A 26,180-nucleotide genomic window follows, 5' to 3' on the forward strand; every position below is an offset into this window, starting at 1 on the left:
AACATAAAGCAACCCGTAAAAAATGTGGGAGACAGCAGATGGAATTGGAACCTCTGGCTTCAGCATGATCATGCTTCTCTAGCATTACCTCAAGGAACAGAAAGACTGGGTCTCCACCCTGAGGAAGTCTGCCCCATAGGACAACAGACCTGCTTGGCCCATGCTACTTGGTTCTCCCAAGACGACAAATACTCTCTGCACCGAATCATCATCAAGAAATGTTTTGAGATGCTGATGACCCAGCAACCGTGCCCTGTCCTTAAATTTCAGTTTTGTCCTGCTACCCCTCTGAGACTTTCTGAGACCAAGAATGTACCATTCCTTGCACACAGTAGTCTGGCATTGTAGGTATGACAGAATGTCTTTGGCAATATGTTACAGAAATCTTTCTTCAATAGAAGTTTAAAAACACAAGTTTATGTGCCCATGTTGGTAATGACAGGTCTGGGAAATGACATGTTCCATAAAACCCACTTGATCAAATTTTGTCCACTCTTCACATATTTGAAACAGAGTTCCTCCTCTTTCTCAAAGCTTGCTGAGTTGCTTGGGCATAATCATGGTGGAAGTGCCATTATTTTAGACATACATTTTTCAGTCTTCATAGTAGTGCTTGCCAGATACTCTTTCTTGGTTTAACCAATCTGACAGGCTGTTATAAGCCATTTAAGGGAATTCCTCTTTGTAATGATTTACCTTCCGAGAGATTTTTTCATCATTACAGTTATCTCTGAAGAATTCTCAGTGGTTCTTGAAACTAATCTACTGAAGGAACATTAACCAGTATTGTTCAGCAGATGTTCCATACATGTTTATCCATAATACAATCCAAAAATCAATATTCATAATGCCCCCAAGCCATTCAATAAGCTACGTTATGTTGAATAAACTCCTATGTTTGGTACTGTCTCCTCCAGCACTGCTTCAGGTGGCCCCATAATGGTTGGGGAACTCCCTGCAGCCAATGCGGCATCCGATCACACCACTTTCCCTCTGCTTTCTCCTTGCTTAACGTAATTTTAGGCGCTGGCCTCCGGAGCATGGAGAGGATAAATTTCTGTTTTAAGCCACACTGTTTGTGGTAAGTTGTTACAATAACCCTAGAAAACTAATATAAGTGAATTTTACTTTGGTGACTGCTGGACTTCCTTGTATTCCTTAAACGAGTGTTGGACCTTTTTTTTGGCATGTAGTTACTTGAGATCATTTTGAACCTTTCCAGGTTTGTTTTTAAGTTTTGTTAGAGCAGATTTAGAGAGACTTTCCTCCAGGATTCAATAAACCCCATTTCCAGGGTATAAATTATCCTCTTGATTATTCTACTTGATGCCCCATATATTAGGAGGTTTTTCCATTCTGACTGTCAGGAATGTGAATTATTCCCATCCTGTTGTGCAGTCTACTACTTTTGAATGGTTCTTCCTTATGGAGTTTTAGTCTATGCATATGCAGATCAGCACTCAGCCAAAGACTTGTTAGGTCACCACTTATGGTTATTGGCAGGATTATCAATCAACATAAGGTGAAACATATTAGTAATTATTCTATGCCAGAAGCCTTGCTACAGTTCAATACACATTAACTGAAATGTGTACATTTTTTGTGTTCATGATAAATGTAATTATAACCTTATTACACTTTTGGCATCCTTTAAGAAAGTATATTAAGGTTCAATATAGAAGTATTTGTTACACTTAACTTGTGCTCAATAATAAAACATTTGTTCTTTTTTATCTCATATATTTACTCCTCAGGTATGGACCATCTCCTGTGCGCTTGAAGCAACCTTTGGTTTCGTGGTTGGCCCTCTGGGCATACTCGAATAGAAAGCAACTTACATATAAAAACAATTAATTGGAGCAAAAGGAGAAGATATTTCTTTGTGCAGATTACATAAAGACTATGCAGAAATGTGTATGGTCAAGCCAGCCAGTTCCATTTACAGCATGGTTTGTTACATAGATAGAACATGATGTGATTGGAGTTTTTTTAAACTATGAAACCCTTGAGAGATCGTGTACCTTCTGGTTGAGATAAAGTATTTATAATAGATTGTGGCTTCAGATTCTGTTTGCTGCTTCTTGGACATTTAGAAAACACTCTTAATGAATTCTATAGAATTCTGAGAACAGTCATCGCCCCCCTCCCCTTCAAGTTTTAAATTACTTCATTATTTATAAAAGGTCTGGGTATAACTTGTAGCATTTTGTATGCTAGCCCAGAGAAGTAGACAATTTCTTTGCCCAATAATGATGTTTCTCACACAATCAAACAACCATTTCTACATCTTGGTCCTATTTTTTCCCCTGTGTATTTCTTGAGAGTTAAAATGGTTTTGATAGCATCACCAAATACAGTCTTCAGTCCCTTCTGGGTTAAAGCACAAAACAGCATGCTCCTATCTTGGAAATGTTTCTGTTCTTGTTCCACACATGTAAGTTTTTCTTTCATATCATTCAGTCTTGCTAAAGTTTCAGGGTCACCTCAGAGATCAATCTGAGTTGCTATTAATAAAAGAGTATATTTGGTACATATTCCTTAAATTCTGATACCTACTCCTTTTACATTGAGAAATGAGGCTAGCCTGACCACAGAGAAGCATATAAGGAAGACATCAGTCACTAGATGAGATAAAGATCTCAGATGATTACAGTCTTCCTGTGTGATCATAATTTTCTTGTCCGGCGGTGACCCAGAGTCCCAGGAGGTACTGCTTGACTCCTAATGGTGATGCTGGCTGTGTAGCAGTGGAAGAAGGTGGGCACTTACCCCCCTGGGAAGGCATCATTGGCATAGCTCATGAGTAGCTAGAGGATCACTGCGCATGGCAATGAGACATGCTGCTACTGGACAGCTTCTGGGCATGGTCTCCAGGCATGGTCCCAGCTCCCGCACCAGCTATGCCTACCCCTTGCCCCTCAGTAATTATTTAACAAGTGAAATAAAATGAGCTTCAAGAAAGTCTTATTTATCAATAATGTCAATAAAGGAATATTTGGTCTTTACTATTAAAATAGAAAAATAGAGCAAATAAAAAAATTACTAGAAAAACAAATTTAACAATAAATCCTGAGTTGTACAGAAGAACATTATTAAATATCCCAATTACTCCTCAATTAGTGACGCTGGGACTATATTTTATTTCGCCAAAGGAATAAAGAAACATACAGCCCTATTTCTAGCATCATATGATAGAAATATATATAGTCTCTTATGATTATTTCTATGAATACTATGTATGACGACCCTACACATATTTATAAAAAAGAAACCAAGGTCCTGTAATTTTTAGTTGATCTTATCTGAATAATAATAGATTAAGACAATAGAGATAAAGAAAGTAAATAATTGCACAGTTTATTGTCTCTGTACCAGAGAAACTATTTGTTCCTATCCTACTGTATAATGCCTTAAACACTTCATCAAACAAATATTTGAAAATATCTGATTCCAAATACCTTTTGGTAAAGTAAATACCAAGGTTAATGGAAAGAATACCAAACTAGGAATCAAGACAGTGAGTTTCCAGTTCTGTCTGGGCCTCCAAAACTAAAGTATATCACAGAACACTCAGACTGAATGTCTGTATACTAAGGGGAGTGAAGCATATGGTAATTGGGTAAAAATTAGATCATACCAAGTACTCTAATAACTATCCCAAAAGAACAGCATTCATAAATTTTAGAGGAAATTCAACATTTTAACATGGTGGATAATAGTGTGCTGTGTTATCTGTAATCATACATGAATCAGAAATGCTAGTTTGATTGCTGCAACACTACATAGGAAAACCTGTAGCACTAATTAAAACAGTAAGGACAAAGCATAATTCACCATGTGGAAACCCTTCTTTCTTCTTTGACAAATAGGAATGGCCTGACCTTTGGAGTTCACAAATAAGCTGCTCATTTTATATGGTGATTAATATCAATTACAGCTTTTCTTACAGAAATCACAATTCACATATGATGTTATAGTGAGTTATCAGTGCTTCGCGATGGCTCTACTGTGTATCTTTTTATTGCTTATTTCCTTAAAAAAACCAAGACAATGATGCAGATCTTTATAGACTAGACCAGGGGTCCTCAAACTACGGCCCGCGGGCCACATGCAAATACAAATATTGTATTTGTTCCCGTTTTGTTTTTTTACTTCAAAATAAGATATGTGCAGTGTGCATAGGAATTTGTTCATAGTTTTTTTTTAAACTATAGTCCGGCTCTCCAACGGTCTGAGGGACAGTGAACTGGCCCCCTGTTTAAAAAGTTTGAGGACCCCTGGACTAGGCTATATATTTGTTGTTGTTGTTGTTGTTATTAACAAAGAAAAACGATAGTGTACTTTAATTTTCTTTATTGGGAGGGTTAGTAAACAGAGGATTTTGATCATTGGTTTACATTAAAGTGAGGTTTCCAGACCACAAGTGACACATTACCTGGAAACTTGTTAGAAATGCAAATTCTTGGGTCCCATCCCAGACAAACTGAAATCATATAGTCTGAGTTGTAACAAGCTTTCCAGGTGAATCTGATACCTAAAGTTTAGTTAATACTTTACTTCAACATATTTTATAAAACATGTACACTATTTTTTGCATATATTAAGTAATGCAACTGAATGGGTAAGAAACAATTTAAAATATAAAGCCAAATCTTGTAACAAATTGTTACTGGCAAAACTTAAGAGTAAACCCATTCCTCCTTTCCTATTAGTTTCACTTGCCTTTCTTAGTTTCCCTCTTGTCTCACGGAAATGCTGACCTGCTCTCAATTTGAGTAATTTAGCATCGACTTTGTCATTTTTTCAATGAGGTCATGTCAAACTGCAACCAGGAGTCATAGTAATCATTTCTTAGGTTTCCCTATAACCTCTTAAGGATTAGCAAAATTTTTAAAATAGAAAAACAAGCAAAATTTAAAAATTAAATGTTTATCCAGCAATAATTATTAGGTATCTATGGTATCTCAGCTACTCTTACAGGCTGAGAAGATAGTAGTGAACAATACAGACAAAAAAATCTCTGCCCTCAGGGAGCTCCCATTTTATTGGATGTTTCATTGTTTTTGGTCTGGAGGCCCTTTTAAAAAAAGCGATACTTTAAATATTTGTAGTAATTACTCTTTGGTTTCTCTACTTAAAAAAATATGTTGTTATTGATTTTAGAGAGAGAAAAACATCAATGTGAGAGAGAAACATGGACTGGTTGCCTTCCAAGTATGTGCGGTACACAGGACAATGCTCAACCAACTGAACCACTCTGGCTGGGTTGTTTTTCTACTTTTAAGTTGACAATGAATAGTAACAGGGTGCACACTAATATTGAATATTAAAATAATTTATAAACAAAAGTGAATTCAAGTATTTGCAAATAACATTATTCATAATTTGTAGATACTCAGCTTTAGTAGTTATAAATTTTATACTTCATAGTTTAAAACAATGATTTATAGAGATTGTGCAGAGAAATATATCCCTTATAATCAATGAAATATATATATATACACACACACATATATATATATATATATATGTATATGCACATTTACCCTACTGCATTTATTACTTGGTTTATTTACCTATAGATGCTACTTTCCTGTCCAGGTCCTTTCCATAGCCCCAAGTGCTGTGAGAGGTAGTAAAAACTTTAAAAATATATGCATACATACAAATTTGTAAATATTAAAATACAAATATTGTTAATTAAAGTTGGTTAAGGATATAAACATATGAATACATATATATTAAAAACAAAAATAAACATATATATATAGATAGATATGTAAGTTATGGAAGGATCTTCAAAGAGAGACCTATGGTATTGCTACAGAACTACTTTAGAAAAGCCCTTTCTAAACTTGAATAGGTATTTATAGGAACTAAAAAATGTCTAAATAAGTTACAATTTCCATGTTCTCTTTTAGATTGAGGTATGGGTCTATTTCTCTGTGCTTAAATATATACATAATAGAGATAACAGACTTATTACTTAAAAATAACATGAGGTCTGGAGATAAGTCTTTTGAGAATAAAATTAAATCTCCTTTTGATGGTTAATGGCACTTTCAAGATTTCCTGAAAGAGCACTCCTAGTGACATTTTTAAGTGTATTAACAGAATTAATTAAAATTATAAACAATTTCTAAAAACAAATTAACATCTCATTCCTATAATAAATATCTTCAGTGTGTGCTACACATATGGCACTTCACAAAAAATAGTAGGGGAAATAAAGACATGAAGAATACAGTTTTTGACCTAAAGGATATAATTATGAAAAATATATTGTTTCAAATATTATATGCTTAAAATACTTATTCTTGAAGTTTAGCATAAATTAATACCTTTAGAATTATTTTCTTTGTTTTATAAAATATTTTGTTTAAAAACATCTCATTTTGATATTTTATTCAACCAAGGTTTTAAAATCACTAGTTCTAAAACAAACATAAATCTTAGTTTGTGTTTTTCTCAGCATCATGTACATCTACGGTTATTATGTCCATACTACCTAAAACAATCTGTAGATACAATGCAATCCCTATTAAAATACCAACAACATATTTCACAGAACTAGAAAAAATACTTCAAAAATTTATATGGAATCAAAAAAGACCCAAAATAGCCACAGTAATCTAGAGAAAAAAGAACAAAGCTGGAAGGATCATAATACTAGATATCAATCTATACTACAAAGCCACTGTAATCAAAATAGCCCAGTACTGGCACAAGTAGAGGCATATAGATCAATGGAACAGAACAGAGACTCCAGAAATCGACCCAAGCCATTATGCTCAATTAATATTTGACAAAGGAGGCAATGGAGTAAGGACAGTCTCTTCAACAAATGGTGTTGGGAAAATTGGACAGGTACATGCAAAAAAAAATGAAACTAAACCACCAACTTACACCATACACAAGAATAAACTCAAAATGGATAAAATATTTAAATATAAGTCATGAAACCATAAAATTCCTTGAAGAAAATGTAGACAACGTATCAGACCTTTCACATAGCAAAATTTTCACTGATACAATGCCTAGGTCAAGAGAAATGAAGGAAAAATATAAACAAATGGACTGCATAAAAATAAAAAGCTTCTGCACAACAAAAGAAGCCATCAACAAAATGAAAAGAGAATTCAATGAATGGGAGAACATATTGGCCAATGATACATTTGATAAGGGGATAATTTCAAAATATATAAGGAACTCATACAATTCAACAAAAGGAAGACAAACAATCCAATTAAAAAATGGGCAAAGGATCTAAATAAACACTTCTCCAAAGAGGACACACAAATGGCGAGGAAGCAGAGAAAAAGGAACTCTGGTACACTGCTGGTGGGGATGCAGACTGGTACAGCCACTATGGAAAACAGTGTGGAGTTTCCTCAAAAAAAAAAAAAAAAGAAAGTAAGAAAGAAAGAAAGAAAAGAATAGAAAAGAAAAATGGAAGAACACTGGTCAAAATAAACTTTCTAATAACTCTGACAATTAGCCAAAGGTTTGTAACAATCCAAGGAGCAATTCAAGAAAAACAGTTAAATTTTGATAAACACAGCAAGCTCTGTGGAGTTAAACTTGTCCTATTCTCATTACCCTCTTGACAGTTCCATGGTAGCCTTCGAAACCAACAGACTCACAACTATGGTAACTCTGAAAACCAGCAGGCTAGCAGTCACAGGAGAGGGCAGAACAGGTTCAGAGTGCCCATCTCCAGAGAAGTACACTATATGACCTAGTGGCAACAGCTCCATTCTCAGGACTTGTCTTAAATTGATGTGACTCAGAGCCAGCTGTGTGAACAGCCACATCCCTAGGGCATTTGTCAAAAATAGTTGCAACTTAGGTGGTGATACAAGTTAGGACAAATGAGGGGATGACCAAAATATTAAAAGGAAAATGACATGTATATAGTGTACTCTGAAAAGCTCCAAGACACTCCTGGAAATCTAAAGGGACACATGCATGTGCAGGACTGTGTGTGTGCTCAGGAAGATGAGAGAAGGCTCTAAAGTCTAAACCTTCACCTCTGGCTGACCTTGACAGTCTGCGTTAGCAGTGCGTGAAATCTTTGTAAGGCAGAGTTAGAAACTGCCAACTGAAGCACTGAAAACAAGTCCCAACACCCACACAGAGCCCCTTGCAAAAGGTTGCAGGATGTGGTTCCAGGCACTTAAGGAAATCTCTGTCCAGTCATTAGCTGATCACTAAACTAACTAAGTGGACACTCCAGTGGTTGCACAACACAAAAAAATATAGACTTTATACAGAATTACCCCAGGAAATTCACTAACTAAATTAGTAGTAAGAGTAACAACAAAAGTGACAAACTATGGAAGCGTGGGGGTAGAGAATCTGATTTCAAGGTTTGCCACATTATATTATCTCAAATGTCCAGTTAGCAACAAAAATTTACAAGACATAAAAAAACAACAACAGTAAAGTATGACCCTACACGGGAATTAAAGAAGTCAATAAAAATTGTCCCTAAGAAAGCCCAGATATTGAATTTATTAGACAAAAATTTTATATGTTAAAAGACCTAAAGGAAATCATGACTAAAAAATTAAGAGGAAGTATGAGACTACCTTAGCAAATAGAAAATATCAACAGAAAGATAGAAATTATTAAAAAATATATAAATTATGTAGGTCAAAAGTACAATATTCAACAGAGTGGCTAGCTCAACAGTAGTTCTGAAATGGCAGAGGAAAGAATTAGTGAAGTTTTAGGATAAGCAAATTGAGATTATCCAGTCTAAGGAACACAGAGAGAAAAGAATGAAGAAAAAATGACAGAAGCCAACATCCTTTCCCAATAAACACACTCAACAAAGCAAGAATACAAAGGAACTTCCTAAATCTGATAAAGGCTATACAAAGGATGGTGGATCTTATTAAATGCTTTCCCTATATCTGTTGAAATTATTGTGTGAGTTTTTGTGCTTAATGCTATTAACACTGCCTATTACACTGACCAATTTTCATATATTAAATCTTCCCGTCATTCCTGGGACAAATCCTATTTGGTCATGGTGTATAATCTTTTTTACATGTTGTAGATTATGTTAACTAGTATTTTACTGATGTTTTATATGAGTATTCATAAGAGATTTTGGTCTGCAGTGTTCTGGTCCAGTTTTGGGATCACAGTAATACTGATTCATAAAAGGAATTGGAAAATGTTCATTTATCTTTTAAATTCTGGAAGAGTTTGTAAAAGACTGATGTTTTTCTTCTTTAAAACATTTGGTGCAATTCACCAATGATGCATTATGTCCTGGGATCTTCTTTGTGGGAAGGTTTTGGATTGCTACTTCAATCACTTTACTCTTACAAGTCTATTCAGATTTCTTTTTTTCTTCTTCAGTATGTTTTAAGTTAGGTCTTTTTATGAATTTGTCCCTATCATCTAGGCCAGTGGTCGGGAAACTCATTAGTCAACAGAGCCAAATATCAACAGTACAACGATTGAAATTTCTTTTGAGAGCCAAATTTTTTAAACTTAAACTATATAGGTAGGTACACTGTTATTAACTTAATTAGGGTACTCCTAAGACTTAGGAAGAGCCACACTCAAGGGGCCAAAGAGCCGCATGTGGCTGGCGAGCCAAAGTTTGCTGACCACGGATAGGCTATTTAACTTGTTAGCATGCAGTTGATAACAGCACTCCTTTATCATCCTTTTTATTTTTCTAAGGTCAGAAGTGGTATCTCCTTAATCATTCCTGATTTTATTAATTTGAGTGTTACCTATTTCCCTTCATTGGGTCAGTCTAGCTAAGGGTTTGTTAATTTTCTTGATCTTTCAATAATCCAATTTTTGGTTTAATCAATTTTCTCTAATCTGTTTCTATTTGCTATTTCATTTATTTCCATCGTAATAGATCTACTCACTTTAATTACATTTTTAAAAACAAAAATTTACTTCTACATTTGATATAAACTCTGAATCCAACAAATATATAACAGATATTTAAAAATATATCTAACATTTGTAATTACATAGTAAAATATAATAATTTGCCAAATTAGAAAATGGGCAAAGGATTTGAATAGATTCTCCAAAGAAGATATACAAATAGCAATTCCAAAGATGCTCACATCATTACTAACTAAGGAAATACAAATCCAAATCACCAGATTAACACTCCCTTCCCACTAGGATGACTATAGTAATAACGAAGACAATAACAAATGCTGATGAGGCTGTGGAGAAACTGAAACCCTCATATTTGGCTGGTGGGATTGTAAAATGGTCCAGAGCCACTTCAGAGGACATTTTGACAGTTCTTCAAAATGTTAAACATACATGTAACATGACATAGCAATTCCAGTACTAAATATTTACCCAAGGGAACTGAAAACATGTCCACGTAAAAACCTATATGTGAATGTCTATATAGCATTATTCATAACACCTAAAAATGAAAGCAACTCAAATCTCATCAATGGATTAAAGCAGTGGTTCTCAACCTTGGCTGCACATTAGAATCACCTGGAAATCTTTTTAAAATCCTGATTTCTGGGCCTCATCCTCCGGAAATTCTGTTTCTTTGTTATGGGGTGAGGCCACAACATTAGTAACAAAGAAACAATTTCCGGAGGATGAGGCCCAGAAATCAGGATTTTTAAAAAGATTCCCAGGTGATTCTAATGTGTAGCCAAGGTTGAGAACCACTGGATTAAAGGATAAATAAAATGGTATGTCTACATAATAGAATCTTATTCAGCCATAAAAAGGAATGAAATTTTGATGAGTGCTACAACATGGAGGAACTTTGAAAACATTATGCTAAGTGAAAGAAGTCAGATAACAAAAGGTCATAAATGATATGACTTCATTTATATAAAATATCCAGAACAGGCTAGTCCATATAGACAGAAAGAAGTTTAGTATTTGCCAGAGGCTAAGGAGAGAAAGCAATGGAATGAGGGTGACTACTAATGAGTATGGAATTTCTTTTGGGGATTATATTGAATATGTTTTTACATTAGAGTGGTAATGATTGCAAAACTCTGTAAATATATTAAAACCCAATGAATTGTAGACTTTAAAAGGGTAAATGTGATATCATGTTGAATTATATCCAAATGAAACTATTTAAAAAAGAACATCATAGAAATTATAGCCATGAGAGGTGAAGTTGGTTATAATGGATAAAGAACACAGAAGAGACCATCTCTCCTCCAAGTCAGAGAGGAGAGCCTTGATCCTGGCTATGGAAATGGAAATATAACACAATCAGAGAGCACTATATAAGAGAAACAGATATACTTCACATATCACGATGGTTTTGCTGGTAAGAACTAAGCTACTGGTAGTGCCCCTGACAGAAAATTAGAGTGAAAAGGCACAATGAAGTTCCTGGGGAAGACAGCAATTTTAATGAGCTGTACTCATGTTTAGGTTCTTTGGGTTACCAAATGGTTAACAGCCTAAGTGCTTATTATAAAGATTTTTTTCTAATACAAAAAAAGAAAGAATAATTAAAATTAGAAACATCAACTGAGGAGTCATTCATACTTAGGGGTCAGCTGAAACTGAAGGGTATACAATGAACTTTACAAGTAGGTTTCAAGGAAGAAGTGAGAAGCCCAATCATCTCATTCTTGGGTGATACTCAAAATTACCTTCTCATTCCTTCACTCCTGTTCTTCAAACAGCTGTCTGTGGCATGTGGGTAGCGTAGTTTGAAGTGTAGCAGGTGTTTGTAATTTCCTTTCTCAAGGTCACAGGTGACTCTGCCAGTGCACTAGAAAAACCACAGCTTCTGGGCCACTTTCTTCCCACCAAACCCCCAAATCCCCTTCTCACATCCAGATTACTCTCTGCTACTCATGTCTTTTACTCACCTCACAGGTATTAGAATTGAAGTGCCATTACTCCTAGGATAGCTACTAAGACTTTATCCACTAACCTCAAAGCATATCTGATTAAAATTTCTTGGTGGGTGAATGGGATATTTTCTAAGAAAATTTTTTGAAACTGGCTTTCTTAGATAACTTCCATGGCAGATCTATTAAGAGGGGGGAGGAGGGAGAATCTGCTGCATTGGGTGATGTCCCTTCTCAAATTAAGACCTTCATGACCCTTTTCATCTGTCATTCTGGTCAGCCTTTCCAGGAGTGCTCTGTTATCTACACCCTTCATTACCATCCCTGCCTAGCCCCATACAAGTTACAGCGATGATATAAAGAGCAGATGAGATAATATACAGTATGTAGCAGAGCTTTTAAAACTAGAAATTGTTTTTATAAGTGTTAACTGCTGTCAATATTACCTGAACTACTCCCAATTTCCACAGAATCTTCTTTGTTCCACCGAGTGGCATTACAACTTAGTGGTTTATTCACATAAACTGATTCTGCTTTTAGAGAGTTAATATTGTTGACTCGTCTACTATAATGCATTAACACATTCAATTTGAATGTTTCTAAGGAGACCCTTAAAGACCTTTTGTGTTTCAGTTTCCCTACTGGGAAATGATGATAACACTTTTATCTTAAGAATTATGACACTCAAGTGAGATAACCTACATAAAACACTTTGCACAGTGCCTGGTACGAAGTAAGTGCCCAATAAATGTTACATATAATTATTATTAGTCAATTCCTAAAGTTCTTTGTGTCATCATATAGAAATGGTGCTTTGTAGTAAACTATTTATGTACTAGGAAAACACCCATCACTATAAAGATGTCCATATTTTCCAAACAAAATGTGGATCTAATAACATTTAATTCCATTTCTGAAAAAAATTTATTTCTAGTTTTGGCATTGCTCTGAATCAAAAACGTGCCCTCAGAAAAGTCTGTTCATGTTGCCATAAGATATTGCGAGGCAGAGATATGATGACAAGAAAACTTTATGAAGTTTCATTAAAAACAGAACAAAAAGTTTCATTTCCTTTAGGACTTTCTCCCAATCTTTATGCATCATACTAACCTGTGACCCAGTTGTGTGGTTATACCAAAAGGTGTCTGTGTTATTGACTGCTGTGCTGCTATCTCTGCCAAAGTCTGATCTCTGGGGACACTGAGATGATGGTAGAATCAGGGGTATCACAGAAAGGAGAAGCTGAGTGAACTCATACACATTTATCAGGGCAGAAAAAGAACCTACGGAGCATTAGTAGTGGCAGTTGGTAGATGTTCAACTACGCAGGAAAAACAGAGCACCAGTTTAATAACTTTTGATTAAATTTCTCCCAAAATGGATGATGAAGGTTAAATTCTTTCTTTTCTAAATGATCGTTTTCTTCATTTTATGGCATGAGCTACTCAAATTTTAGTTTCTTCTATGGGGTGTATTAATGCTTCCTTAAAGGGGTCAAATTTAATATTGATTGCAGAAAAATTTCAAATAATCAAATCATATTTTAAAAACTATGCAAGTAAATGCTTTGATAAATACAATGCCATGCAACACTGTAGTAGCTTTTAAATAATAATACTCCCCAAACAAAATGACATAAATAAAAACTTAAAATACCCACAGGTAAGAAAATTTTTACTGTTTTTTGGTTTAGTGTTTAATATTTTTCTAACATTCTGAATAAAGATAATTAATAAGGGGCATTATTAAATTCGTCAATGTTACGGAGTTTAGAAGAGAGCTATTATCACGACTATAAAAAAAAAAAAGCCAAACAAAACAAAACAGGATTCAAAAGAATTTTTACTGGCTGTATAATGAGTCAAAAATAAACTGATGAGCCCAGCTGGCATGGCTCAGTGGTTGAGCATCGACCTATGAGCATCGTTCTATTCCCGGTTAGGGCATATGCCCAAGTTGCGACTTGATTTCCAGTGTGAGGCATGCAGGAGGCAGCTGATCAATGGTTCTCTCTCATCATTGATGTTTCTATCTCTTTCTCCCTCTTCCTAACTCTGTGAAATCAATAATATTAATATATAGATAGATAGATAGATTAAAAAAATAAATAAATTGATGAAACTCAACAAGGAGAAATGGACAACTGTGCACTTAGGGTTCAATAATATTAGCTGAGAGATTACTGTTAGTGTTAGACATGTACCTGAAACAACAGAACAACACTAAAAAGCAGATATTATTATTATCTCCATTTTGGAGATGAGCATACTGAGGCATAAATTTATAAAGAGTGGGAAGATATGCCTTGATAACACATCTTTAAAACATCAAGGAGTTACGGTAGGTCAAAGTTTAATATCAGACACAGTATCCAGATTATAGGAATCAATGATAATATTACATTTTTCATATCACACTTAGAATATTAACCTCAGTTCTGGATGCCCATTTTTCAAAGAATATGAACAAAGTAAGAAAATCAACACAGATTAAGATAAGTGAATAGATATGATATAGATACTCTCAAACCTCTTAAGTGCTGCATTTATGGAAGAAAAAAATGAAATGTTCTGGAAAAAGAGTAAGCTAAGATACTAATCATTTGTTGTAAAGTACAAAACCCAAGTAAATAATAAAAACAGTGTTTTAAGGTAGAACTAGTTTTTGTTTTTCAGGAAAGGATGAATCCACAAGTAAAGGGACTTTTTCTTTAGTAACTGTTGACACATCTTTCTCATATGTTGAAACTGAATGACTGAAAATGTGTAGAGATTAGAAATGCCTCAAAACTCTTCTAACAATATCTTATTATTAGTAGGTAATGTAGTCTTTGGAAAAGGTCTGAGGCAAATATCAAGAACTCCAGAGGCTCTCAGGTAGCATGTTAACTAAAAAAGAAAAAGAACTCCTGATCCTGTGTTTACTAACTATGTGATCCTAGGCAAGCCTCTCCACTTTAGAAATAATAATACCTACCTAAGAGTTATGCAAATGAAATGAAAGCAGAGATACAGATATATTGGTAACATAGTAAGTATTCAATACATGTATACCATTAATCTTCAAAAAAAAAACATTAATAAATTAAATAACAATTTTATATTATTACTAGAGGCCCGGTGCACAAAAATTTGTGCACTCGGGGGATCCCTCAGCCCAGCCTGTGCCTTCTCGCAGTCTGGGACCCCTCGGGGGATGACCACCTGCTGGCTTAGGCCCGTTCACTGGGGGATTGAGCCTAAGCTGGCAGTCAGACAACCCTCTGGCAGCCTGGGAGCCCTTGGGGGATGTCCACTTGCCAGCGGGGAGCAGGTCTAAGCTACAGTCGGACATCCTTAGCGCTGCTGAGGGGGCGGGAGAGGCTCCCACCACCACCGCTGTACTGGCAGCTGTCAGCCTGGCTTGTGGCTGGGCAGAGCTCCCCCTGTGGGAGCGCACTGACCACCAGGGGGCAGCTCCTGCATTGAGCGTCTGTCCCCTGGTGGTCAGTGTGTGTCATAGTGACCAGTCATTCCCAGTCGTTTTGCTGTTAGGGTCAATTTGCATATTACCTTTTTATTATATAGGATAGAGGCTTGGTGCATGGGTGGGGGCCAGCTGGTTTGCCCTGAAGGGTGTCCTGGATCAGGGTGGGGGTCCCGCTTGGGTGCCTGGCCAGCCTGGGTTGAGGGGCTGAGGGCTGTTTTCAGACTTTTCACACCCCCCTCAGGGTGGGGATCCCCACTGAAGTGCCTGGCCAGCCTGGGTGAGTGGCTGATGGCTGTTTCCAGGCTGGCCACAGCCCCTTCAGGGTGGGGGTCCCCGCTGGGGTGCCTGGCCAGCCTGGGTGAGGGGCTGATGGCTGTTTGCAGGCTGGCCAAGCCCCCCAGGGGGACCCTCACCCCATGAGGGTGTGGCCAGCCTGGGTAAGGGGCTGAGGGCCGTTTCCAGGCTGGCCACACCCCCTTCAGGGTGGGGGGTACTGCTGGTGTACCTGGCCAGTCTGGGTGAGGGGCTGATGGCTGTTTGCAGGCTGGCCAAGCCCCCCAGTGGGGATCCTCACCCCATGAGGGTGTGGCCATCCTGGGTGAGGGGCTGATGGCTGTTTGCAGGCTGGCCACGGCCCCCAGCCACCTAAGCTCCCAGTGGAAGCTGGCTGGAAGCAGGTATCTGGGATTTATTTAGCTTCCATAATTGAAACTTTGTTGCCTTGAGCGGAGGCCACAGCCAGCCAGGGCAGGCGGGAAGCTTGGCTTCCTCCATCACCAGGGCAACCAAGCCTCCTGCTTGCCCCAGCTCCGTGGCTGCCAGCTGCCATCTTGGTTGTGTTAATTTGCATATAGTTGCTCTGATTGGCTGGTGGGCGTGGCTTGGGGTGTAGCAGAGGTGCAGTCAATTTGCATGTTTCTCTTTTATTAGATTGGATGATTAGCTTATTCAGGGTCATTACAAATACTGGGAATATAAGAATGGCTAGTAATAATATGTGCAATGCATTGTAGAGTGCTGGACAGGAGCATGCAAAATCCCTCTTGATTGAGTACATATCTTACTAGGGGAGACATTTACTGAGATCTAAAGAAAAGGAATTAGGAAGGATCACGAAGACCAAAAATGTGTCATTACAGGCCAAGGCAAAGATGATCCACACCCTCATACAATTACTATTCATAAATGAAGAAGGCTGACAGGGAAAAAATTGATCCATTTTAAGTATGGCATTAGAGAAGAGCTCTATGAGTACCCTGGACCATCAGAAAGATGGACAGGTGCGTTCTGTAGCAAATTAAGCTTGAAACATGTCTGGAGGGAAAAATGACAAAACTAAAGCTATCCTACTTTGGGTACATCAATGAGAAGGTGGGGTTCTTTGCAAAAGACAATAACGCTGGAAAAATAGAAGTCCGCAGGAAAAAGGAAACCCAATATGAAATGGATTGACTTAATAAGAGAAGCCATAGGCATGAGTCTACAGGAGCTGAGCAGGGCTGTTGAGGACAGGACACTGTGGACATTGCTCAGTCACAGGGTCATCAGGAGTCGGAACCAACTCAACAGCACGTAACACATACACACACACACACACACACACACACACACACACACACACATAGCCTTTTATGCAAAAGGGTGGGTATATTCCTGGCAGAGAGACCAAATGTTCACAGGTCTACGGGTGAGTAGGTAACAGCTTGATGTTCAAGAAACTTAGCAGAGAGTATCATAAGGTGATACTGAAGAAGTAGGCAGAGATCAGATCATGAAGGCCCTATAGGTTCCTAGTAAAGGGTTTGGGTTATATTCTAAATGTAGAGAGAAATTACTGAAGAATGTTAAGCAGGAGGAAAACCCATTTTAAATTACATTTTAAAAAGATCAATCTGGCTGCTATGACTTATTGAATTCAGGAATAAGGTGATCACATGTAGGACTGCCCACGATAGTCCTAGTTTATGCCTATTATCCTGGTGTAATTGAACTTCTACATTGATTCCAGGCAAGAGTCAGAATATGCAATAAATAAGTGCATAATAAAACAAACTTTACAAAATAAATAAAGAGAAAGAAATAAGGTTGGTCAAGACACAGGCAGGCCGTTGTGGCAATCTTCATCAGATTCCCTTGTTCCCTGACCTATTTGGGACCTTGGGGTCCTCCCTTTGGTTCTTGACCTAAAAAAAATCTTCTCAGGCTTGGGCTATGTTCTTGTCCTTATTATATGGTGATCTCTTATGATTAAATATGTAATAATATCTAGTACACAGAAATATACTGAGTGGGGTGCAATATGTCTTAAACTCATCCCTTGCAACAATCCTTGAGGTAGGAATTACTATCCCCACTTACAGTTGAGGAAACTGAAGCACAAAGTCACATGCAGCAAAAGTTGCCAAACCAGGACTTGAAGCCCAGTGATTTGGCTCTGCACTCAGTATTCTTAACCCCTTTTCTAATATTACGGCTCAGTGTGATACACCCAGGGCACTGCAAGTAGCTCAGAGTTCACAGAATGAGTATTGAGAAAGAGATGGAAATAAGTTTAGAACAGTCGTTCTCAACCTTCCTAATGCTGCGACCCTTTAATACAGTTCCTCATGTTATGGTGACCCCCAACCATAAAATTATTTTCGTTGCTACTTCATAACTGTAATGTTGCTACTGTTATGAATCGTAATGCAAATATCTGATATGCAGGATGTATTTTCATTGTTACAAATTGAACATAATTAAAGCATAGTGATTAATCACAAAAACAATATGTAATTATATATGTGTCTTCCAATGGTCTTAGGCGACCCCTGTGAAAGGGTCGTTCAACCCCCAGGTTGAGAATCGCTAGTTTAGAAAGTAGAACAAGGGCTCAAATGACATGCTAAATAGCTTACTTTTCAACAAGTAGGAGATGGGGTGCACCACAGGATCCTGAATGCATGACAATATTCATGTTTTGGATAAATAGCTAGAATGGTCCTAGCTGGTTTGGCTCAGTGGATAGAGCGTTGGTCTGCAGACTGAAGGGTCCCTGGTTGGATTCTGACCAAGGGCACATTCCAGGGTTGTGGGCTCAATACCCCCAGTAGGGGGCGTGCAGGAGGCAGCCAGTCAATGATTCTCTCTCATCATTGATGTTTCTCTTTCCCTCTCCCTCTCCCTTCCTCTCTGAAATCAATAAAAAATATATTTTAAATAAATAAATAAATAAATAACTAGAATGGATTTGAGAGGTGAGTAGGCAGAGATTAGTTCCTGGCTCAGCTTTTTCTAAGGAATGGATATCAGCCTCCTTCCTGAATGTGACTTTTGGATAAACCTCTTGTGAAGAATTTGCTTGCTCCCACCCATGATAAACAAATGACTTCCCACAGCTGAGGCCTGAGCCTTCTGACTATTGGGTCTCCCTTCTGCAGCTATAGAGTGTGGCTTTATCAAGCATAATAAATTTATATCTTCAAACTCATCCTCTTTTCTGAGATCCCAGCCTATATTCTCAGTTCTCTGCTGGGCATTTCTACTTGTTCATGGCCTTTGGTTACCTGAAATTTAACTTTGAAAGTAGAATGTATTATTCTCTAAAAATCAGCCTTCATTCCTGTTTTCAAAAATAATGTCAATGGAGTCATCATTCAGTAACCTATGTCTGTTTGTAGTTTTGGAATAATCTTTTACCACTTTTCTTTTGAGTCCCTATTATCAGTTCTAATTTCTAAATCTTTCTCACAAATATACCTCTATTTCCATTGCCCTTTCCTTAGTCAGACTAGTAAGACATCAAATGTGGATTACAGTAGCTTCACAACTCACATTCTTCCCATCTCCATCCATCTAGAAAATCCTAAAGACTCCACCAGGAAACTACTAGACTTAATAAATGAATTCAGAAATGTAGCAGGATACAAAATCTACATCCAGAAACCAATGGCATTTTTATACACTAATAACAAACTCTCATAAAGAGAAACAAAAAAACAACAACAATATCCCATTTACCATTGCAACAACAACAAAGTAAGATAGCTAGGAATAAACTTAACCAAGGAGGTAAAAGATCTGAACTTGGAAAACGATAGGACATTGAAAAAAGAAATAGAGGAAGATACCTCACAGGGGACGGGATGGGGGTGGGTGGGCTTTTCTGTTATACTCTTGTGGGAGGTTTTTGTTGTGTTTCACATGTTCCCCTCCACGAGCTGGAGTCGTTTCGTTTGGTTTCCACAGTGTGGACAGTGCCTGCCTGAGGGGTTGGGGACTGAGAAGCGCCCCCACTCCCAGACCGCAAGGCACAGCCCAGGAGGGAGGAGGGTCTTGTTCAGGAGCGAAGGCGGCTCTCGGGCTGATGGGTGACCGCCATTCTGTGTACAGTTTCCCACCTGGGCTGGACCGAAAGCCTGAGGGGATCCCCAACTGGGCCCCCAGGCCAGACTGGAGCAAACACCACCAGCTTGCCGGCGATGCCACAGGGACCAAGGAGGTGGAGGATCCCAGACCAGGAGCTGACCTGGTCGTTCCGAGGGGCAGTGCCCCCGTGAAGAGAGAAGCAAGAGAATAAAGTCCCTGTTGACTTCGCGTCTTTCAATCATTGACATTTCAGAGGGGGCCCTCCAGAAGCCAAGCGGCTTCCCGAGGACTCGCCCTTTGCTGGGAGTGGATTTCCACACGTGCCTTTGATTTCGGACAGGTCAGGCTTCACAGCCGCGATTCAGCTTCCAAAATCCTGGACAAGGGTTGGTGTTTTCTCTCTCCACCTGCTTCCCACCCAGGACGGAGATGTTGCCTGAAGGTGAGCATGTGACCCAGTCTTGTGCCTTCCGTACCCATGCGCCCCCTCCTGACCGTCCTCCCTCCCTCCCGTACACTGAAGCCTGGCAGCTATAGCAAACTGCTCATGTTCTCTGTTTAAGGGCCGTGGTGAGATTTTGTTTCCGTTTGTTTTGTTTTTGAGTTTGTTTAAAATGGAAATTAGTTATTTTCTTCTGCTGGACAGTATTAAATAGAGCAGGATGTTGAGTTAAAAAAAAAAGAAATATAGGAAGATACAAACAAATGGAATGTATACCATATTCATGGATTGGAAGAATTAACATCATTAAAATGTCCATAATACCCAAAGAAGTCTATAGATTCAATGCAATCCTATTAAAATACCAACAGCATATTTCACAGAACTAGAACAAATACTTCAAAAATTTATATGGACCATAAAAGACCTTGAATATCTGCAGCAATCCTGAGAAAGAAGAACAAAGTTGGAGGGATCACAATGCCAGATATCAAACTATACTACAAAGCCACTATAATCAAAACAACCTGGTACTGGCACAAGAACAGGCATATAGACCAATGGAGCAGAACAGAGATCCCAGAAATTGATCCATACCATTATGGTCAATTAATATTTGACAAAGGAAACAAGAACATACAATGGAGTAAAGACAGTTTCTTTAAGAAATGGTGTTGGGAAAACTGGACAGACACATGGAAAAAGATGAAACTAGACCACCAACTTACACCATAAACAAGAATAAACTCAAAATGGATTAAAGACTTAATTTAAGCCATGAAACTATAAAAATCTTAGCAGTAAAATCTCAGACATCTCATGTAGCAGAATTTTTGCCAATACATCTCCTAGGGCAAGAGAAACAAAGGAAAAAATAAACAAATGGGACTAGGTGAAAATAAAAAGTTTCTGAACAGCAAAAGAAACCATCATCAAAATGAAAAGGAAACCTACTGTGTGGGAGAACATACTTGCCAATGATACATCTGATAAGGGGTTAATATCCAAAATATATAAAGTACTTATACAACTCAACAAAAAGAAGACAAAAAATCCAATTAAAAAATGGGCAGAGGACCTAAATAGACACTCTCCAAAGAGGGCATACAAATTGCCAAGAGGCATATGAAAAAATGTTCAAAGTCACTAATCATCAGAGAAATGCAAATTTAAACCAAAATAAGATATCACTTCATACCTGCCAGAATGGCTAACATCTAAAAATCAACAAACAACAAGTGCTGGAAAGGATACAAAGAAAAGGGAACACTAGTTAACTGTTGGTAGAAATGCAGATTGGTGCAGCCACTATGGAAAACAGTATGGCGTTTCCTCAAAAAATTAAAAATGGAACTTCCGTTTGACCCAGCGATCCCACTTCTGGAATATATCCTAAAAACCCCAAAACACCAATCAGGAAGAATTTATACACCCCTCTGTTCATAGCAGCATTATTTACAATAGCTAAGATTTGGAAACAGTCCAAGTGCCCATCACTAGATGAATAGATAAAAAAGCTGTGGGACATTTACACAATGGAAAACCATGCAGCTGTAAAAAGGAAGTATCTCTCACCCTTTGGGACAGCATGGATGGAATCGGAGAATATTATGCTAAGTGAAATAAGCCAATCTGAGAAAGACAAATATCACACGATCTCACTTATTTGTGGAATCTAATAAACAAAATGAATTGACCAACAAAACAAGACCCGAAGCATGGGGGCATGGAACAGACTGACATACCTCAATGTGAAGATAGGGGATGAGAAAAGATAAGCCAAAGAACTTATATATTTATATGCATAGCCCATGGGCATGGGCAGTAGGGTGGTGAAGACCTGAGGGGCTGGGCAGGGGCTGGGCAGAGGGAGATAAAGTGTGCGTGTGGGGGGGAATGGGAGACATCTGTAATACTATCAACAGTAAAAAATATATATATTAAAAAAAATAAAAATATTACCACCTTACATATACAGTGGGGCCTTGACTTACGAGTATCCCGACTAACAAATTTTTCGAGATACGAGCTGTCTCTCGGCCGATTTTTTGCTTTGAGTTGCGAGCTAAAATTCGGGTTACGAGCCAGCTTCAGATACCCCACCGCTAGTTGGCGCAGCGAACGTCACAGTGAACACCACAATATCAGCCCAGCATCATGTGTCTCACTCGTTCACTGTTGATTTGACATACAAGTAATTTGAGTTACGAGCTTCGTCACGGAACGAATTAAACTTGTAAGTCAAGGCCCCACTGTATATACAATGGAATATTACTTGACCATAAAGAAGAATGAAATCTTACAATTTGCAACAGCATGAATGGACCTAGAGGGTATTACACTAAGTGAAATAAGCCAGACACAGAAAAACAAATACTATATGATTTCACTTATATGCAGAATCTAAAGAAAATAAACAAATGAACAAACAAAATAGAAACAGACTTATAGATACAGACAACAGACTGATGGATGCCAGAGGGGAGAGCTGTTGGGTGGCAGGGTTAAAAAAGGTGAAGTAATTAAGAAGTACTAATTGGTGGCAACCAAAATTGTTACAGAGATATAAGGTAAAGAAAGCATAGGGAATATAGTCAACAGTGTTGTGATGACTGCCTATGGTGCCAGGTGGACTCGAATTATCAGAAGGAACACTTTGTAAAGTATATGAATGTCTATTTGCTGTGCTATTCATCTGAAACTAATACAAAATAGTGTTAAATGCAAACTGTAATAGAAAAATAAAATAACAAAACAACGTTACCATCTTGGTCATATTCTCATTCTCAACTGCCTTACAATTGCTTATATTGACTTTATCTAAAGTCTAGCTATCTTTATAAATCATGCCCAAAATACCTTTTTTAATCTCCTAGAGCTCATGTTCTTAAATACTCTGCTTCACTCAACTGTCTATCCATCTGTCAATTGTGTGCATTTTCCTTCTATGGATCTTTGGTCACACTGTTACTCTGGTCTAGAATATCCTATTCCTTTTTAAATCCCAACCTTCCTTATTATCCAGTAGCACCTTCCCAAACAGCCTTCTCTCAACAGCCTTATCAAACCACTCTAGTCCTGGGAATTCTGGTAACACTCAAGGCCTAACCCACATTCCTTTACTTGAGCACAAGCTGCCTTGGTGACTGGCATCTGCTTCATATTGCTCTGAACTTTTATCCATTTCATATATTGGGATTTTACTGTTTACAGCTAACTTTTCTAATTAATGAAGAAAATTTACTAATTTTTGCCAAGATATAGGAAAATAAGATCTGTATCATTTTTACAGGTACTTATTTATATTAATGTTATAAATGGAATGTTTTTTTTAAATTTAAGAATACTTTATACTTTTTGCCCAGCCAGTGTGTCTGGGCGAAAAGTTTATTAATGAGACCAAGAGCTACTCAGAGACACAAAGCATGTTTTACATTTTTTGTATTTCCACTTTTGCCATACCACTCTCATACCTACCTGGTGCTTGATGCTATACTATCCTATGCACATACTTAATGTTTACTGGTAATTTAGAAAATAAAATCAGATTATGCACTGTTATGTTACAGTCTTCAAGTAATCTAAGATTTTCAGCATTTTAAAAGTTTGCTAGGTGGAAAAATTTAGAATAGTCAAAAGAGAATTAAGGTGAAAAGTCTTTGAAATACATAAATGTCAGTGGAGTGTGTCAATGGGAAAAATCAACATAAATTTCATAATTTACAATGTCTGGATAAAAAAACCACTGTGCAGATACTTAAGAAAAATGTTATATTACGGACAACTTAGAGTGGTCTTAAAGGAGAATCTATTTTGCATTTATATTTGAATTTCAAGAGAACTGCTTTGAATTGCTACTTTATTGATAAGTGAAAACAGATTCTTTTATGGCTTAAGCCATAAAAACTTATAGTTTATCAGTTCCCTCTCCACCCTGCAATTACCTACAGGAAGAGATTGGCCTTGTTTCATTTTATGAGTTTTATAGGGATACATTTACCCCAACTCACATACTATGAATTCCTGGAAAATGCTATAAATTGGAGAAAATAAGTGCTTCCTTGGGATCAAAAACATTTTATTTGAACTCATGCATTTATCCATAAACAAGCTGCCCCAAATATTATGTTAAAATGTGGAAGATATATTTTGCATGCATACATGCATAAAGTATATTGTACTAATGTGTAAGAATGCAATATGGGGCAATTTGTAAACCTAGAGAGAGCGCTAAACAATAACAACTTAACAACAAATCAAAATGTGGTAGAATAGCTACAGATATCATAAAAATTGAAGAATCTCAGAATAAAATTAAATTTACAGAATTCAGATAAGTACATTTATGAATAACGTTTAGTGTTAAGGGCAAGCAACATCACAAATACCTCAGATAAATTTTCAGAACAGTAAAACACTCTAAAACGTTAAAGTTTATTATTGATGAAAAATTACATGACAAAAATTTATCTATCAAACCCTTAGAAGATTTAGAAGAAGTGTACTAGTAAGTGCAGAATGAATGAATAGCTTGCTAATAGATTGGTCTTATAATGAAAAAGAATAATGAATCAATATTTAAATTTCCAGTCAAGCTAGGATATCTTAATTCCTAACAATTAAATACTTAGATGAATGGCAAAAGTGTTCCAGGAGACAGCCTGGATTTTGTTTCAACCTGTTGTGGTAAATGTGAAGGCTTCTGTGAAAATGCAAGCTGTAGTTTTATAAACTGCCCAAAAAAATCCACTTTTTAAAAGAAAAATTGTTCTCATTAAATGGGGGTTGTGTAACCACTGAATAAAACAAGAAAGAGTAATATTATTTAGTATTACAGGTTTGGAATTAAAGAAGCTTTACAAAAATCAGTGACTTATTACAACAGGCTACACTGATGCTATTTGAATTTTATCACATGTTTTCATTGGAAGACATTCAAAAATTATCCTCAAATCACAAATAGTTATTTATATATTCAGCATGGCTTACCATATTTTAATTCCACCAGACAATATGAAAAGCTATGGGAATTGCTGTGCATATGGTTGAAAATTAAAGGGCAGGTATGTTTTAACTATATTCCTCATGTAATCATCTCAAATAAGAAAAGACCAAGCATGTGAGAGAAGACTTCCTGATGCTAGTTACTATTTCTCTTTGATTTGCAAATAAGTCCTTCATTTAAGGTAAATATGGGACTCAAGCCTGTATCGACTTAACTATTAACTAACTTTTATATCACCTTTCGGGTTCAGACAATGTCCTCTGATTAATCTGTCTGATATTATCCTTAATTTGCTGTAGGCTATAAGCAGGTGCACAACTAGTTCTTAAAGTGGCATGTTCTAATTATTTTCATATAATCGAATATTATGATTGACTAATGTTTTATTTGCTTTTCCTGTAGTACTAAAATGTTTGCGTGAATACCATTCAGGACAAAAGTCAGGGAAAAGGAAGCCACACATATAAACATCAAATCTGAACTAGAACATTAAGATTGCAGAATGAAAAAAAAAGAGTAGTGACTGTGGCTAGTAAAGAAGAAAGGTTTACTTGTTTTTGATGGCCGAGGCAATGCCATGTGGAGATATTTATTTTACTTTCTATCAAAGGCATCTCAAAAAAAGATATGGTATTATTTATGTCAGAAAGAAAAAAAATTCCACACAAAAATATTAAAGTTCATATAATAAATGAAAAGAAACTGAAACATTAAATTAAAAAGAGAGTGAGAGAGGACACAGAACAAAGGCACAGAGGTGGTTCTGTCTCAGGATAACCTATATTTTCTTAGAACACTATATCACATTACAGTGCTATAGGATCAGACAATTTGCTGTAACCATATTTTCAGTGAAAAGTTCATTACAACTTAGAATGTCGAGATACGCATCTTTCCCTGTTATAGAGGCTTGAGAAAGTCTCATTTCCCTCACCTGATGCGTACTTGTAGCTAGCATCTCACACTCTCCTAGACCCAAGGCACTCATGGTGGTACTTGGAGCAACAGGGAAGTGGGGGTGATAATGTGTAGAGAAATAAGCTGGAAATTGCTGGTTAAGTACAGGGTTAAGAAATCA

General features: G+C 37.1%; 1 protein-coding gene and 2 pseudogenes across 1 annotated transcript in view; 1 reads left to right on the forward strand and 2 right to left on the reverse strand.

The window, feature by feature from the left end:
- Positions 1-26,180, reverse strand: part of AHI1 (Abelson helper integration site 1) — a 168,118-nt gene that overhangs the window by 40,516 nt on the left and 101,422 nt on the right.
- On the forward strand, positions 71-348 carry LOC139012775 (H/ACA ribonucleoprotein complex subunit 3 pseudogene; annotated as a pseudogene).
- LOC139012776 (rho-related GTP-binding protein RhoQ pseudogene) lies at positions 2,260-26,090 on the reverse strand (annotated as a pseudogene).

The sequence above is a fragment of the Myotis yumanensis genome, unplaced genomic scaffold (assembly GCF_028538775.1).
Source record: "Myotis yumanensis isolate MYYU_CA2020_CCGP unplaced genomic scaffold, mMyoYum1.0.hap1 SCAF_6, whole genome shotgun sequence".
NCBI classification, from domain to species: Eukaryota; Metazoa; Chordata; class Mammalia; order Chiroptera; family Vespertilionidae; genus Myotis; species Myotis yumanensis.